Source organism: Onychomys torridus, chromosome 17 (assembly GCF_903995425.1).
Source record: "Onychomys torridus chromosome 17, mOncTor1.1, whole genome shotgun sequence".
Lineage (NCBI taxonomy): Eukaryota > Metazoa > Chordata > Mammalia > Rodentia > Cricetidae > Onychomys > Onychomys torridus.
In genome coordinates, this window is record NC_050459.1 from 60,721,469 (window position 1) to 60,740,303 (window position 18,835).

Consider the following 18,835-nt stretch of genomic DNA (forward strand, 5'->3'; position numbering starts at 1 on the left):
CTTCTGGCCTCTGCAGGCACTTTGCACAGATACATGGAGACAAACACCCATATCCATTGCAAAAATAAAGCTTAAAAATGAAATTCTAATGGCTGGAGAGAGAGACCTGGGTTCAATTCCCAGCGCCCACATGGCAACTCAACTGTCTAACTTCAGTTTCAGGAAACCCATGGCAAAGCACCAATGCACATCAAATAGAAATGAACAAATAAAAAGATTTGTTTATAATTAGAATTCTTTATGGTGGTGTCACAACCCTGAGATAATAATCAGTGCTAGGTAAAATGAATTCTTTCTGTTACTGCACAGAAGCAGCTGTGGCCTTTTTCCAAGCTAGCATCCTCAGAAGCAAAAGCAGCTTTATTCTTTTTTTGAATAGCTTTGCAGGACTGTTCATGTGAGAGCAGCATCCAGTGCTGATAGGGGACTTTTCCTTGGTGGTTTCAGTATTTGTGTTCTCTGTCCTTTGTATGTGTGAGAATTGTGACATTGATACATCTTTTCAAAGTATAGTTTAGATCATATAATCTAAAAGATGGATTTGTGGATTTGCCATGTATCTCCATCTGCCTAAGTGGCTAGACTTGCGCTCTCCTGTCCCTATTTAACCTATTCAAAGTATAACCTGGGACCCAAACCTAGAATAGATTTAAGGATGACAGCATGTGTGGAATGCAAAATCTGTTCTAGGCTGACCTCCTCCTTAGCATTACCCAGAGCTGGATGCACACTGTTTTTTTTTTTTAACCAAGATTTTTGTTTATTAGCCTTTTAAGTATTTGGGGTGATTTCTCTTTGGAAAGGCATAATAAGTCTAAAACAGCCGTACCTCCAGCCTTTTAGAAAAAAAAAAAAAATGTTTCCGAGACAAGTTCTCCTATGTTGACTCAGGTAACCATGATCGCACTCTGTTGCTCCAGCGGGCCGTGACTCTGCTGTCCTCTTGATCAAACCAACTAAATTCTTAAAGGGCCCAACCGTCACTGAGTTTTAAAATTGCATTTGAGTCATGTAGTCAACTGTCCATTGCAGTAACAAGAAAACAATTTGCATGTGGAACATAGTTTCTGCCTTTAGACCAGAATAGGAAGAATAGTTTCTTGTGTATACCCCAGGGGAAAACAGGGTAGGTAATCATCTGTTGGAGTCACCAGTATGAAGAAGGACTTGATTGTGGCAGGATGAGTGGTTTTGTAATTTTCCAGTGTAACACGAATCTTAAAAGGTCTTATTAATAAAAACAAATCCAGAGCCAGGTGAACGCTGAAAGACCAGAGAAACCGAATAGGTCACAGCTAACCTCACCTGGCCAACTTCTCAGCCGATCCTGTTTCCTCAAACTGGAAGCCTCTGAGTCCTCATCCAGAATGAATATCAGCTGAACTGCTGCTAAACGTCTAAAAGCTTAACCAGTGGTTTTCACACCTTATATGCCTTTCTGTTTCCTGCCATCACTTCCTAGGATTAAAGGCATGTGTTACCACACCTGTCCTCCTTCCTCCCACCACCCAGCCCTCCCCCCACTCCCACCTCCTCCAAGGCAAGGTGTCTCATGGGGAGTCACAGAGCCTGGTACATTCAGTTGAGGCAGGTCCAAGCCCCTCCTAACTGCACAAAGGCTGTGCAAAGTGTCTCATCATAGGCACTAGGCTCCAAAAAGCTGGCTCATGCACTAGGGACAGGTCCTAATCCTATTGCCTGGAACTACCCAGTTCAAGCTAGACAACAGTCTTGCTTATGCAGAGGGCCTAGTCCAGTACCATGAGGGCTCCTCAGCTATTGGTCCACAGTTCATGCATTTCCACTAGTTTGGCTAGTTGTCTCTGTACTTTTTCCAATCATGGTCTCAATATCCCTTGCTCATAGAATCCTCTCTCTCATTGATTGGACTATTGGAGCTCTGCCTGGGATCTGCTTCCATCAGTTACTGGATGAGGGGGTCTATGATGACAATTAGGGTATTCAGCCATCTGATCATCAGAGTAGGCCAGGTCAGGTACCCTCATGGAGTCATCCTTGTGGATTCCTGGGAAACTCCTTAGCACTCTGCTTCTCCCTATTCCCATGAGTGTCTTCATTTATCATGATATTCATTTCCTTGCTCTTCCACTCTGTTCCTGTTCTACCTTGAACCTCCCACTTGCCTAAGCTTTCATGTCCTGTCCGTTGCCCTCCATTACCCCCCACTCCCAGTTTGCTCATGTAAATCTCATCCATTTCTTCATCACTGAGCAATCCATGTGTCCTTCCTAGGGTCCTCCTTACTACCTAGCCTCCCTGGAGCTCTGTGTGGCAGTCTGTGTATCCTTTGCTTTATATCTAGTATCCAATTATGAGTGAGTACATACCATGTATGTCCTGCTGAGTCTGGATTACCTCACTCAGCATGATATTTTCTAGTTCCATCCATTTGCCTGCAAACTTCATGATGTCATTGTTTTTCTCTGCTGAGTAGTATTCCATTGTGTCTATGTACCACATTTTCCCTATCAATTCTTCAGTTGAAGGGCATCTAGGTTGTTTCCAGGTTCTGGCTATTACAAATAATTTTTTTGTGTCTGTTGAGATTTGTTTTGTGATGGGACATGTGGTCAATTTTATAGAAGGTTCCATGGGGTGCTGAGAAGGTATATTCTTTTGTGTTAGGGTGGAATGTTCTGTAGATACCTATTAAGTCTTTTGAGTCATAATTTCTGTTAGGTCCCTTATTTCTCTGTTAAGTTTCAGTCTGGCTGATCTATCCAATGGTTAGAATGGGTTGTTGAAATCTCCTACTACTATTGTGTGGGGTTTGATGTATGATTTGTAATGTTTCTTTTACAAATGTTGGTGCCCTTGTATTTGGGGCATAAATGTTCAGAATTGAGGCTTCATCTTGGTGGATTTTCCTTGTGATAAGTGTGTAATGTCCTTCCCAGTGTCTTTCGATTGATTATCTATTGCCTGTATTTTCATGGGTGTATCTTCCTTAGGTTCAAATTTTCTTTCTAGTGCTTTCTGTAGGGCTGGACTTGTGGATAGGTATTGTTTAAATCTGGTTTTATCATGGAATATTTTGTTTACTCCATCTATGGCAATTAAGAGTTTTGCTGGATATAATAGTCTGGGTTGGCATCTATGGTATCTTAGTGTCTGCGTAAAATCTGTCCAGGACCTTTTGGCTTTCAGAGTCTCCATTGAGAAGTTAGGTGTTATTCTGATGGGTCTGTCTTTATATGTTACTTGGCCTTTTTCCTTTGCAGCTCTTAATATTTTTCTTTCTTCTGTATGATTAATATTTTGATTATTATGTGGCAAGGGGTCTTTTTCTTTTTTTAATCCAGTCTATTTGGTATTCTGTTAGCTGAGTATATTTTCTGTGCCTTTGAGTTGGTATTCTTTTCATTCTTCTAGCGCTGTTATTCTTAGGTTTGGTCTTTATGGTGTCCTAAATTTTCTGGATGTTTTATGTTATGACTTTAGTGTTTTCTTTGACTGATGAATCTGTTTCCTCTATTGTATCTTCTAAGCTAGAGATTCTCTCTTCCATCTCTTGCATTCTGTTGGTTATGCTTGCATCTGTAGTTCCTGTTCATTTACTCAGATTTTCCATTTCTGGTCTTCCTTCAGTTTGTCTTCTTTATTGCCACTATTTCAGTTTTCAAATCTTGGACTTTTTTGTTTACCTGTTTAATTGCTTTTTCTTGGCTTTCTTTAAGGTATTTATTGATTTCTTCCAATTTTTTGTTTGTGTTTTATACAAATTCTTTAATGGTAGTTTTTATTTCCTCTTTAAAGGCCTCTATCACATTCTTAAAGTCATTTTTGAGGTCTATTTCTTCTGTTTCTTCTGCTTTGGGATGTTCAGGTCTTGCTGACGTAGCACCACTCGTTTCTGTTGGCGCCTTATTGGTCTTTATGTTGTCGACTGTATGTTTGCACTGGCATCTACCCAGCTTGTCCTCCCTTCCATGCAAGTGCTGTGTGTGTCTGCGGGGGCCTCTTTTGGTCTGGAGTTTACTCTTGGTCTAATGGGAGCTCTTGGTCTAATCTTGGCTCTTGGTCCAATCTGTGCTGATGGATTCTGTTCCTAATCAGTGCATGATGGGCTTGTGGCTCCAGTTTTCACTGGTGTTGCAGGGGGCTGTTTTCTTGGCAAGGGAGCAGGGGAAGGAGCAGCTAGCTAGTCCCTAGGGCTCCAGTGGCTTAGGGGATGGGTACAGGATCTGGTTTCCTAGATTTAAAATATGAGTTTTTGAAAGTCATCACTGCTCTAATCTCTTTTATGTTTTTATTCTCCGATGTTTCCCAGTCATTAAGAATTTCTTTCCATTTTTCTCAAATGCTATTGATTATTTTTGTTTAGAGCAGTGCCTCCTATAGCTCAGGCTTGCTTCATGCTATGTAATTGAGAATTGTTTGAACACCTAATCCTATCTTTGCTCTCTGGTGATGGCAAGACAGTCCTGCTACTCCTTTCAGACTGGGCCTTGACTGGTCAGCGAGAAGGAAATATAGATCAGTTAATGAGTGCCATCCAGTCCCTCTGACTTTTATTGGAAACTTACAAATGAAGAGGAAACAGTATAAGAATTGAGGTTACTGACCAGCTTTTATGTAGGTGTACAGCACAGAAAGGGGTGGGGCAAGGAGGAGGGTGAATGCTTTCCTGCTTTGAGAGTAGTTGACATTAGCAATGAGTAGTGAGGTAATCACTTATAGATGATCAATAAATGTCCTGACTGGCCATTTCTTGCACCCACAGACCAGGCAATATAGAATGTGGGTAAATGTGATTTCCCTGCAGGCTTTCCAGCAGGCAGGGAATAAAAGTAAATTGTGAAGAGAAAAGAATGCAGCTTGGCTCAGCGCAATTTTATTATAACGAGAGCTAGACTAGAACTTCTGGAGTCTGACCCAGATCATTTTCCTTCAGCTATATTTAAGCACAGTACAATTTAAAAAAAAATGTATTCAAATAACAACTCACTATCTAGTGCACAACAATTTAAGACATGTTTACATTGAGCTTCCTTACAAAGTACATCTGGCTTCTGTCATAAGAATAGGTATTGGTGATTCTGAGATCGCCCAAGAATTAGGGTCTAGGAAATTTACTGAGGTAAACATAATGTCTGTGGGTGTTAGGATTGGCCCTAAAATAACATAGAAGTCCCTTAGGCTGTTGTAAAGCACAAGTGACCTCCCTCATAAAAGTAGGTTTTATGGTCTAAAAGCAATGCTCAAGATTTAGGGAAAAAGGTCATGAGTAAGTAAAAACATAACTTCCAGGAGATAAGGGCAGAGCCTGTCTCTTCAGACAACAAAGGATCACCAGGTCATAAAATGACATCATTCCTAAAGTTCCAGGAGAGCAGCCATGTTTAACTTTTCTGGCTTCTCCAGTGCTTATCTGTGTACACTAGGCTCTTTGCTCTCTACAGATAGAGACCTAAACTTATTGTGAATTATTGTAGTTATGCTAGTTCCACCAAAATAGAAAAACAGGATGAAATGGCATGGCCCTGCCTTACAGGAGTGTATTTTCCAGGTTTAATATGTACAGTACGAGAGAAAAGACATGAGTAATTTCTGATGTTCTCTAATACAAATCCCTAGTCTCTGGCCTGTTTAAACATTTAAAAAACATTTTGGGACTAAAATTACATAACCTCTACTGTCTCTTTGCTGCCTCCAAGCCCTCCCATAGACTCCTCATTGTTTTCTAATCTATGTCCTTGTTTGCTTTAACAACAGTTCAACAGTAACAACAGTTATTATTTGAAAGTGACCTATGTTTGGCTGTAGGATCTCCCTGCTATGAAGCAAAGGTTATCTATACCCAACATTGTGTGTGTAATGGAATGTGCACAAAAAGGACCTTGTACTTTAGAAGCGGAACAGGAAGTGCTCTGGGAGACTGAAAGAATTTCTACTAAAATATAAATTCTACAGACTTTGACCCTGTCTGGCCATGGGTAGAAGGGCAGAACTGAGAAGCCCTGGGCTGTCTGAGTCATTTTATATCTTTGCACCCAGTGGGGTAGCTGCTGCACTCCTGAGGTCCAAGTGGGTGGTCCAAGGTAATGAACTCTGGGAAGGAGGGCGTTTGAGTGGGTGGTAGCTTGTGGGTCCTTTCCAGGAATCTCCTCTGATGCAGCTGTAGGGAGCTGTGAGGAAGACCAGAAGTCATGTCATGGTGAGTATGGGGCCACTGTCCCCAGACCAGGAACATCAGGTTGGCTGAACTATCAGAGTCCAAGCTGCTAGGATTGGGATGGGCTATGAGCCAGACTGTGGCTCTGTTGGCCTGTGTGGATCCTTCAGCAATACTTGACTAGAATGCTTTTAATTTTCCTCTACGATCAACTATAATGGCATGATTCAGGGAAATTCAATTCCAGGGGACAAAAGGAATTTCTGAACTACAGAGGCTTTTCAGGTGTATATGGGTTTCAACAGGTGAATAGGGCAGATTCCCCATCTTGTGCCATAATCCATGTGACCAGAAGCAGATATTAAATTATTCTTCAACATTGTTTCATGTGTCAGTGGGGCTGGGTTTGCCTGAAACCACAAGGGAACATGAGGGAGGGGCTAAAGAGCCATAGACAACCTTTCTGATGATCTCCATTTCCAGAGATAGCTATTGAGCATGGGGCCTCTCTGTTTGGAAGAGAGATCAGTAGTAGCTGGAAAATCAGAAATGTAACAGGTTAGTGGCTACTTTGAGTCATTTTTGTAAAGTCTTTATTTAATTTCTCTATATCTACATTTGTAGGTAACATAGGTCAAGTACACATTTTTTTTTTCTAGCTGAGTTTCCTTAGGTCTTTTGAGGAAAACTTGAGTATATTTTTGTGCTTGTGTTCTTGGATTTTTCTCTCCATCCCTTTATTCTTTCACAAATAATGTGTGGGAATATTCCTTTATACTGTGTGAATATATGTTGCTGTAATTGGGTTAATGAAGCAGCTGAGTGACGAATAGCTTGAGAGAATAAGATTAGATGGGAAAACCAGACTAAGAACACTGGGAAGAAGAAGGGCAGTATCCAGAGGAGCTGCACGCAAGACATGAAAAGGAAACAGGAGGTGTAAGATGAAAGAGAGGTAATGCCATGTGGCAGAATGTAGATTAATGTAAATGGTTTAAGTTGTAAGAGTTAACAAGATTTTATAATTAATATTAAGTCTCCATGTCAATTATTTGGAAACTGGGGGGTGGGAAAGAAAAGTCTGCCTACATATGGCATTTCAATGTGGGGCTAGAATTTCCACATAAGACCTAACAAAGCTTAAAAAAAATAAAAGATTCTAAGCACACAGAAATGGAGCCAAATGAGGCTTCCTGACAACTAGCTTTTTTTGGGTGCTAATACTTGATACTAATGACAGACAGAGGCATGGCTCCTTTATAAGGTGGCTTTCTTGGCTGCTAGCAAGCATATATTTTATAGGAGGCCCTGCTACCAGACAATTTAATAAGGTTCATGAGCAGCAATTGGCACGTTACTAAGTGGCAGTATGGACCCAACAACTTCCCAGAGCTGAGGTGGTAAACATGTCTCCCACCTATACCTCTGCTATGAAGCTAAGCTCTCAAGGAACTAAATGTGGGAAGATCCAGCTGCCAGTGCCATGTACTAAGCTGAACCATGCTGGAAACTGATATGGCAATTTAAGATTCATCTCATGTGATCAAAAACCAAGGTGTTGCTTTGGGGTTATGCTTTTTTCCCCATAGGAAATGAGAGGCTGTGGATTTATTCCATGTTAAAGATGATCAAGTTTGATGAAGGAAGACTCTTGAAAATCCTAACTACAGACATAAAGAAATAAACCTAAAAATGCTTCAAAACATGTAACATATATTTTACCTGCTTAAAAAAATCATCTTTAACTGACTTGTACACACCACATATTCCATACTTGTAATTTATGTTATCTTGAAAAGTTTACGTATTTTCAGAACGAAGGGTCCAATGAAAATGGATGCCCCAGGTGATCTACCATCTCAGAATGCCTCTGTTATAGTCTCCTCAGAGTTCTTTATCCAAGGCTGCTGGCAGAAATGATCCAGCCTCACAAACTATTCCAGCTAAGATCTAGAGTTATCCTGATTTTCTCAAGGTTCCCCCTGCCCCACAATACCAGTGTCCACAAACAACAGGAAGTAGTCTAGAGAATGACATCTACATTCCCAAAAGATGGGTTATTGGTGTTTATTATCATTTAAGAGGGATTGGTTACAAGTTGTTATTGGTAATGGTTAGGGAAAAAACTGAACAAAGGAGATTAGATTCAGGAATCTTGTTCTGAAAAGAAAAAGGGGATACAGAAATGATAGGATAAGAGGGTAAATTATTGAATCTACTTTTAAACTAAAAAAGCAACTACTATTCTTAAATATTTTACATTGGTGTGGATTTTTGTCAATTAATACAAATTTAAAGTTATTTTTGTTATACTATATATATGTTTTTCTTCTTGTTTGGAATATTGTGCTTTTACAACCCATTTGAAAATGTAATGTATAATTAAAAAACACAGTTTAGTAGTTAGTCATCTATAATCAATCTTGTAGTCATATTAGGTATGTTTTCAAGGTTAAACATATATTTTGATCAGTAGATAGTCTTCAAACAATTCAAATACCTACAGAATCTGGCATTTAAAATGTTTTAATAATGTAAGACTTTTCTTGATAGTAAGACATCTCTGCTCCTGAAAGCATCAATTTATTTTAGAGAAGATAATGGACACTGATGAAACTCCATATGAAATTTGCTTTCCTTATGGCAAAATCTAGCCATTTGGGCAAAGAAACTGCTCTTGCCTTAATTGCTGACAATATATTGTCCAAACTGGACCAGCAGGACACAAAAAAGCACTGCCAAATTTTGGCAAGACAAAATAGTCTTTCAAAATTTCCTACTTCTCAGAAATGTCTATCAGACATACCAGGCCTGTAGTCCAATGTTGGATGCCTCAATATTACAGAAGAACCTAGGGTGACTGTCTAGGCAGCCAGATATCCCTGTGGTTAGGTAACATTTCACCATTCTGGGGTCTTTTATGAAGTTGAAGACTAGATAGTCATAGTTAAAGTTTTCCTTAGTTATGACAAAATGTAAATTAGGTATAAAACTTGAGACTCAAAAAGATAAGATAAAAAATAGGTTATTTTCTTTAAATTTACCAAATAAAATGGGCTAGATATATAATTATAATTCTTACTTAATAACTGTTTTGTTGTATATAATTTTACTGTTGAAGTTAAAACCTGCCTTTTTAATTAGACAAAAAGGGGAGACTGTGGAATATTTTTTATACTGTGTGGATATATGTCATTGTGATTGGGTTAATAAAGAAGCTAACTGGCCAACAGCTGGATAGGACCATGTTAGGCAGAGGAACCAGACTAAGGACACTGGGAAGAAGGCTGGAGTCAGAGGAGTCACCAGTGAGACACAGAAAGGAAACAGCAGATGCAAGATGAAAGAGAGGTAAAACCATGTGGCAGACTGTAGATTAATATAAATGGGTTAATTTAAGTTGTAAGAGTTAGCTAGTAACAAGCCTGAGCTATTGAACAGTCATTTATAATTAACTCTCCATGTCAGTTATTTGGAACTGGGTGGTGGGAAAGAAAAGTTCACCTATAATAGTATATGCATTTTTGTTTGTTGTAGCTTTGTGGTGAGTACAGAAGTCACATTGTGTCAATGTGTGTACTATTTCTTCATAATCTTATTGAGAATTCTGAGTTTTTCCACATGGAATGTAGCTTTGGAATCAAGTTTCCTGTTACTAATTGTTGGGATTTTTCTTTGGATTGTATTGAACTATGATGCCAATTGAACATATCTAACATCGTTTGTTTTAAAATACATCATTTTAATGGCATTGCTTACAGTGGTATAAAAGTGTAAAAGATATAGTTCTACAAAAGCATTCATTTATCAAACTACAGTAAGTGTGTGAAACTGAAACTGATATGAAATAATGTACAAAGCCATAGAAAGAGCACTATGGTATGTTGTATTATCACAGAATTCATTTTAATGTTCACATAAAGGATATCCCACTAAGTATGATTTAATTGAGAAAACAGAAAGAGCGAAAGTAAAACATGCTCCAGAACTGAACAGTGAATGTGAATGTGGGATTGTGTAGTAGCATGCAAAGTAAACTCTGATAGCATTAGGTTGGGATTTCCTGCAGATATCAAAGTTAGTTAAAACCATGTTGTACTGGGTGCTGGTGGCACACGCCTTTAATCCCAGCACTTGGGAGGGAGAGGCAGGTGGATTTCTATGAGTTCGGAGGCCAGCCTGGTCTACAGAGTGAGATCCAGGAAGGCACCAAAACTACACAGAGAAACCCTGTCTCAAAAAACCAAAAAGAAAAAGAAAAAAGAATAAAAAAGAAAAGAAAAGAAGGAAGGAAGGAAGGAAGGAAGGAAGGAAGGAAGGAAGGAAGGAAGGAAGAGAAAACTTTTAGCCAGACAGTGGTGGTACATGCCTTTAATCCCAGTACTCAGGAGGCAGAGGCAGGTGGATCACTGTAACTTCGAGGCCAGCCTGGTCTCCAAAGCGAGTTCCAGGAAAGGCCCAAAGCTACACAGAGAAACCTTGTCTTGGAAAAACAAAAACAAAAAACATGTTACGTTGTTAAGGTTGATGTGAAATTGCACATAATTCATATATGTATTCTGATGCATTGGGACGTATTTCCTCCAAGCACGCACCAACCCCATTACCACAATCAACACAGTAAACCATGTTGTTTAGACATTTTCATTATATCCATGTGTTTATGTGTGTCCACAATGTATAGAGTTCTCATAAAATGACAGAATTGCTATAGATCCCAGCAATCTTCTCAGTAGAGTTTCCATATGATTAAAATTAGTTTTAAGAAGCATCAGAATTCTCATGCTCATTGCAGTTGTATTCATGGTGGCCTAAATATGAAAATAACCTAGATGTTTACTTTTTGAGGACCAGCTTGGTGTCTCAGCAGGCCACTGTGCTAAGTGAATGAAGACTGTAACAGTAGTTACAGGAGTATTCACTTATAAAGGACTTGCACAGTTGGTGCTGTATCAGTCATGAAGCAGCATGTGATTTCAGCTTAGGCGTTGTCCACCCACTTCTTTCTTGCATCTGATTTTAATCTCTAAATCACTCGTATTTGTCACAGGATAAAAAGCTTCAGCCATCTCTACTCTGCAGATCGCAATAGAAAATGAAGGGCAGAAAGAACTCAGAATCTAGATGAAACAATCACCTTCAAGGGGTTTTTCTAACATTTGTTTATTTGGTATGTAGAGAAGAAAAATTAAATACCAAGGTTTTTGTAGCAACAGTTGTCATAGAGAGGAGATGCAAATGTGCTATTATAATGTAACAATGTAGAAAATTGATTTATTTGGATGGTATGAGAGCTTTCTACCAATGAGTTGCACTGCATGAAAAGGTGAGGGGTTTTTTTTGTTGTTGTTTTTTGGTTTTTTGTTTTTTTAAAGCTAGGCAAGTGCTCTACTACTGAGCTAAATCCCCAACCTGAAAAGGTGAGTTATTTGATCAGAAGAAAAGAGATGAGTCACTTGACTCAGCCTATAACATTTTGTAAAATTATAATTTATTGTGATTGTGTAAATTTAAACAAAACAAATGAGTCTGTTTCTTAACCTCATGTTTACCTTTTCATGCAGTCCATGTTTCCCTTTTTGTAGCCTGTAGAGTACCTTCCTGTTCCAAGGAGACCAGAACAGGGGTGAAGGCTCCAAGTCTGCACTCTTTTGGGCACTCAGTGCTGAGAGATGCTGGTAGCTATGACTTTACCAGAGGCTTTGTGAGTATACAACAAGTGACAACTATAGTGTTTAACAAGTCTGTATTGGTAAAACTATTAAGGCCACTCCACGTAGTTAAAGGGAGGTTTATTTTGTGGGGTAACTTACAAATGAAGGGATAGGTTGTAGGGTCTGGCAAAGGTGTGGCACAGTCCAGCGGTGTTCTCTGGAGAACTCTGCTCGGTCTACCTCCAGCGCCCAGGGTCCCAGAGCCAAGAGAGACCTCTCCTCTCAATCCTGGGTCTTCAGCTTCCTCCCTCAGCCCAGCCTTGTGGGTATGACCATTACTGAAGCCTCAATGGGGGTTGGAACTTCCAGGCTAAGGCTGGGATGGCTGCCCACTACAAGTCTACCTACCAGATGAATAATTCTCTGTAGTGGAGTCCCACTTGGCAGTCGTGGAGTTACTGACTGCAAATGACCAGTTGTTTCTGTCTGTAATTTTTCACATGTGCCACTGCATTTCTTTCCTTAAAACAGCTATGGGTGTTTTCCCACCGCTTGTGTATAAACATTCCATCTTTTGGGCACACTTATGGTTGTGGATGGTCAGGAAGATGATTTTTGCTTAATCTGTATGAATAGAGATAATGCCAGAATATTTTGCTTAATTGACACAGGAAACTAACAGTGTTCTCAGTCCCAAATCAGCTAATTTTAGACTTCAGAGCAAATTCAAAACAGACTAAGCTGTGCCTGCAAATGAAATACACAAGGGCAAGTTCCCAAGTGTCTGTTTGTTGAACAAAGTCAGACTGACAACATTAAGCTATAACCCTCTGTAGTAATTCTCTTCCTGCATGTACTCCTAACCACTCAGAGTTCAGCCAACTAACTTGTTATTGTTAAGTCCTGAATTTCAATGTCATTTTCTGCCTGGGAAAAGAGCTACATGCATGGCCAAGTGTTACTCACTGGCTGGTCAATGTGACCATCCTAGCCTGAGAGAAACCAGGTGATTCCTTACATGTATCAGTTTGGCTCTGTCTCTGATTGTTTACTCAAGAAATACTTTGTAACCCTGAAAATGTAACACATAATTGTCCAGAGCTGGGCTATTGGAAGAGGAGAGGAAGAGAATGTGTGTTAGTGTGTATGCATTGCTATGTAGAGGAGCTGTGAAAAAGAGCTGTGCAGTGAGTGAGTGAGTGAGTGAGTGAGGTATGTGTTGAGTAAGAGATGTAGCTGAATAGGCAGAGAAAAAGTGTAAGAGATGAAGTGTGAGAAGGTGAGTGAGTAAAAAGTGAGTGAATTATGTAGAAGTGTGTGTGTGTGTTGTGGGGTGGATATGGGTATGCAGAAGGAGCTGAGGAGAGAGGATGTATAGCTAGGCAAGAGAGAAAGCAGAAAGATTTTTTTCTCCCAGAGCTGAGGACCGAATCCAGGGCCTTGCGCTTGCTAGGCAAGTGCTCTACCACTGAGCTAAATCCCCAACTCCCCCAATTTTTGGTTTTTTTGTTTTGTTTTGTTTTGTTTTTTTCCCGAGACAGGGTTTCTCTGTGTAGTTTTGTGCCTTTCCTGGAACTTGCTTTGGAGACCAGGCTGGTCTCGAACTCATAGAGATCCTCCTGCCTCTGCCTCCCGAGTGCTGGGATTACAGGTATGCACCACCACCGCCCAGTGCAGAAAGATTTTAAGAGAAGATTTTTTTTTCAAGATGAAGTAAAAGGAAAGTTACCATCAGAAAGTGTGTGTGTTTACTTTCCCCTCAGATAGAAAAAAGTCCAGTCCTCTCTGAATTTGTGGACTTTTTTGCATACCCTGCAGGTGGCCTTGGAGCAGGTTCTCCAGAGGCTATCAATAACTCTACATTCAGTGAACTGTGTGGAAGTTGTCCTCAGAAATGGGGCTCCACTGTCAGTTTTCAGAGAGCAGCCTTCTGTCCTAGCATCAGGCTGGGTTGTTTAGGGGTCTCCATGAGACCTCTTTGGCCAAGAACTCAACCAAATGTAACCCAGTGCTACCACTGGAAGCCCTACCTGTCTACAGAAGATGGTCAGTTTAGATTCCTTATCTTCCATTACTAGGAGTCATTACTAGTGTCATCCTCGTAGATTCTAGGAAGTTGTCAGTGCACTAGGTTTCCACACCAGTGCCCCCTAATTCTCTCCCTCTAACCATGCCTGATTCCTCCCTCCTGTTCCTGTTCCACCCACCCACACAATCTATTCTGCTTCCCCTTCTCAGGATATGCATGTGTTTTCCTATAGTCCTCCTTTATACATAACCTTCTGGGTCTGGGGATTGTAGCTTGATTATCATTTATGTAACAGTTAATACCTATTTATCCATGAACACATACTATATTTGTCTTTCTGAGTCTGGGTTATCATGTCAGGATGTTTTTTTTCTAGTTGCATCCATTTGCTTATAAATTTCATGTCATTTTTTAAAAGCAGCTGAGCAATACTACATTATATAACTATATCACATTTTCTTTATGCATTCTTTAGTTAAGTGGCATCTGCTTCATTTCCATCTTCTGGCTATTATGAATAAGACCACAATGAACATAGTTAAGCAAGAGTTGCTGTGGTAGGATAGGATGTACTTTGGGTATATACCCAATAGAAGTGTAGCTGGGTCTTGAGGTAGATCAATTCTCAATTTTCTGAGAACCCACCATATTGATTTCCATATTGGCTGTATTAATTTGCACTCCCACCAACAGTGAAGGAATGTTCTCCTTGCTCCACATCCTCACCAGCATGAGTTTCCCATGTGTTATTGATCTTAGCCATTCTGACATTTGTAAGATGGAATCACAAAAGAATCCTTTAGAACATGAGAATATCATTTAGAACAAGAAGATTTGGGAGAGTTTACTAAAACTGCTTCATGTTGATACCCATATGCATAGCTTTTGAAACAAACACCAGATTTTATTGATGAAACCTAGAATTTTGGGTCATAAACCATTAGATATCAATTACTTTATAATGCAGTGCCTTGTGTTTTAAACAGCAGTATCTGAGAATTAAACTGAATGAACATAACCTGAGTCATATCTGGCCTCTAGCTTAGGTTAACACAAGGGTGTCATTGGCCAATCCTGCAATATCATAAATCTTGTATTATTGATTATTCATTTTTCTCTCTTCATAGTGATATAGAAGGAATGGTATAAAATGAAAATTGCATGTAAAAGTAAGTGAGAAATTGTCATATCAAATGCCATATATAATGACCTTTCTTCTTTCTTAGATTCTGAAAAACATTCTCAAAATATCTTGTATAAAACAGATGTTTAGGAGGGGATCTAGTACCAACCAGGACAATATATGCAGGACCACAACAGTACCATACAAGGAACATATTGTTCAAATTTCTCAGACCTCACAGCAACATTCATGGGACACCACTGTGGAAATTCCCTCATGGGTGTCTGTGATGGTATCTGTCTGCCTACTGCAATTCTTGTGAGCCTCATTTTATGTTCCCACATCTGTGCTTCTCCAAATAATTCCTGTGGGGGCCTGTGTTCTCATTCAGTTATACCAAACTGATGAGTGTTTAGATAAATTATGAATAAAGGTGAGAGGCTTTCATAACAGTGCCTAAAAAACAAAATGCTGCTGAAGTTTGGACCACGTAACAATAAAAAAAAGTATTCCTGGTTTTAACAAAGGCCCAAATTCTTTCGCTTGTTGAAGGCAATTAAAAAAGAATTCTCTTCCATCAGTTATTGGATGAGAGTTCTAGCATGACAGTTAGGGTGTTTGGCCATCCGATCAGCAGACTAGGTCAGTTGGAGCTTTCTCTCGACCATTGCCAGTAGTCTACAGTGGAGGTATCTTTGTGGATTTCTGGGGACCTCTCTAACTGATGGAAGTGGAAACAGAGATCCTTAGCCAGGCCCCAGGTGGAGCTCTAGGAGTCCAATTGGCGAAAAAGAGGAGGGATTGTATGAGCAACAATTGTTGAGACCATGACTGGAAAAAGCACAGGGAGAAATAGCCAAACTAGTGGAAACACATGAATTATGAACCAAAAGCTGTGGAGCCCCCAACTGGCTCAGGCCCTCTGGATAAGTGAGGCAATTGAATAGCTTGAACTGTTTGGGAGGCATCCAGACAGTGGGACCCAGACCTGTCCTTAGTGCATGAGCTGGCTGTTTGGAACCTGGGGCCTATGCAGGGACACATGCTCAGCCTGGAAGGAGGGGACTGGACCTGCCTGTACTGAGTCCACCAGGTTGAGCTGAATCCCCAGGGGAGTCTTGGCCCTGGAGGAGATGGGAATGGGGGGAAGGGCTGGGGGGAAGGTGGGGACAGGGGCAGGAGGGTGGAGGACAGGGGAACCCATGGCTGATGTGTAAAATTAAATTAAATTATAAAATTAAAAAAAGAATTCTCTGATTTGCACTTATGGTAGGTTTTCTTTTTCATAGTGAAGCAGTGGAAGAGGGATTTAACTTCCTAGTGTTCTTGATTCTGACTGTATTTTTCTACACAGAAAGTTGAAAGTAAGAAGTCAGAACAGAAGGATATGTAATCAGACAAGTCTTTCTAGAGAACAGGTCTTAGGGCTAAGAAAGATTCCAGGAGAGACAGAAAGTTAGAATAGAGTTTGGGTTGCTCAATGGGCAATATTTCAATAGCAGCTGAAAATGATATACTTAGGAAGGATATTCACAGGAAAGAAGGGTATAGTAAGAGAACATCACTAACCGAAAAACCTGGCACTGGAATGTGATATAAAGTCATCAACTCACTACCAAGGATCCAAACAAAACCAGTTTTTCAAATTGGGTAAAAGATTTAGGGAAGAATATATTTACAAGAAAAAAAAAAAGGAAAAAATTTTCAAACTACTTCATTCTGCCCAGTTGTAGCTCCGCCTCCCATTTTTTTTTTAAAGATTTATTTATTATGTAGACAGCATGTTTGACTGCAGGCCAGAAGAGGGCGCCAGATCTCATTACAGATGGTTGTGAGCCACCATGTGGTTGCTGGGAATTGAACTCAGGACCTCAGGAAGAGCAGTCAGTGCTCTTAACCTCTGAACCATCTCTCCAGCCCCAGTAATAATTCAAATTATTTTTTTTTTTTGAGCTGAGGATCGAACCCAGGGTCTTGTGCTTGCTAGGCGAGTGCTCTACCACTGAGCTATATGTAACTCTTTTTTTTTTTTTTTGAGCTGAGTATTGAACCCAGGGCCTCGCACGTGCTAGGCAAGTGCTCTCTACCACTGAGCTAAATCCCCAACCCCGCCTCCCATTCTTATATTGCTCTGGTTCACAGGAAGGGGCACATCAGTGCTTCAGCATTCTGGATCTGTAGTGATAGATGCTTGTCTCTATCCCACACAGATCTGCTTTTCTCCCCCATTCCCTTATTTGCTTTTCATTATCAATAAAAAGGGAACGGAATGAAAGGGAATTTTTAGATCATCAGCCAAAAAAATCATATGGAACACTAAAAGCAAAGCTTGATTCTGGACAAGGAATAAACTTGAAGAAGGAACATGTCCTTCCTGTAGCATCTCTCTTAAAGGTAGAGAAAGTTTTAGCATTATCCATACTCAGCATCCTTGTAGATATGCAGGAGTAAAATGATGATAGTTTCCTTCAACATGATAACCTGAGGACAAGAGGCATGGTAGATAAAAGTCTGATAAGCTAAAGGATATGTCAAAAAGATATTGTTGAAGATCTCTTAGGAGTTAACATTCCCATATGTCAGATGCACTTTTGGTTTGCATTGCAAACCACTTCATTGTTTTCCCCTCAGACCATATTGTGTTGTATAATAACAAAATAAGTGATAATAGTTGCAAAAGTGTGATGTGTGAAACACATGATTTAATGGATGCACACCAAAACAAACATCTTTCTAAATAACAACAGGTCAATGTGGGTAGTCCACCACAGGCATGTAATGGGTTCTCCAAGAGTTGGATTGTTGTTCTCTGTTCAGCACATCCATAAAATTGATTTCATTTCCTAGCAAAAAAAAAAATACTTCAGTATTTTCACATGTCAGATAATCAAGAATTAGCTCAACACACTGTTATTAGAGTTTTCCTGCCTGGCCCACAGTCAGGACAAATCTCTCTCACCCGCCAGGCCCATAGACGCTCAGAACCAACCAAGTAAACACACAGAAACATTGTTTAGAAACTGTATTGCCATGGCAGGCTTCTTTTATCTACTTATTCTATCTTAAATTAACCCATTTCTATTAATCTATACTTTGCCACATGGCTCGTGGCTTACCAGTACCTTACATCCTCCTTGTCATGGCGGTGGCTGGCAGTGTCTCTCCCCCCAGCCTTCCACATCCCAGAATTCTCTCTTGTCCCACCTATACTTCCTGCCTGGCCACTGGCCAAATAGCATTTTATTTATGCAGAGCGATATCCACAGCAACACATTCATGATTATTCTACTCCATTGAACTTGCCAAGTAGCTGTGTGTAAGCAGTAGTTCTAGAGCAAATATCATTGGTTTTTCTGGGGCATGTTCTGAGTTCACCACTCAGTAGATTCTCGAACCGTGACTCCAGACATGCAGAGAAGAGACAATGTTCTGAGAGCACGCAAGACCTATGACATCAAGCCAAGGTACTACTTGATTCCTCCTTGACTCAGGGAGCTTGCTAAATTGTGTTTGCTGTCATTGCCAGAAAACTGGGACCACACCCAGGGGATCAAAGTGAAGGAGCCTTGTGTGTGCATAACACTTACAGGTATAAGAAGACTTGAGATGTTTCCATTTTTCTCATTTCTCTATCCTTGATGGCTCAAAGCATTCCTGACCCTTGCATACAGCAGCTCAAAAACCACTGAAATAAGTTCAATCTTTATTGAATTATAAACAAAAAAGTTGACTGTGGTGCCTCCTGATTTAGTTAATAGTGAACTTTTTGGAACTATTTAGCGAGAAAAGGGAAATGTGCATTTGAAGACAATGAGATATTTTGACATCTGGCTCTTTTTCCTTCCAAAATAATTAAATATTTTTCAATTATTAATTTATTCTTAATTTTGAGA

General features: G+C 40.0%; 1 protein-coding gene across 1 annotated transcript in view; it reads left to right on the forward strand.

Annotated features, from left to right (window-relative positions):
* Positions 1-18,835, forward strand: part of LOC118569061 (zinc finger protein 431-like) — an 83,833-nt gene that overhangs the window by 23,690 nt on the left and 41,308 nt on the right. The gene's annotated exons all lie outside the window — the stretch shown is intronic.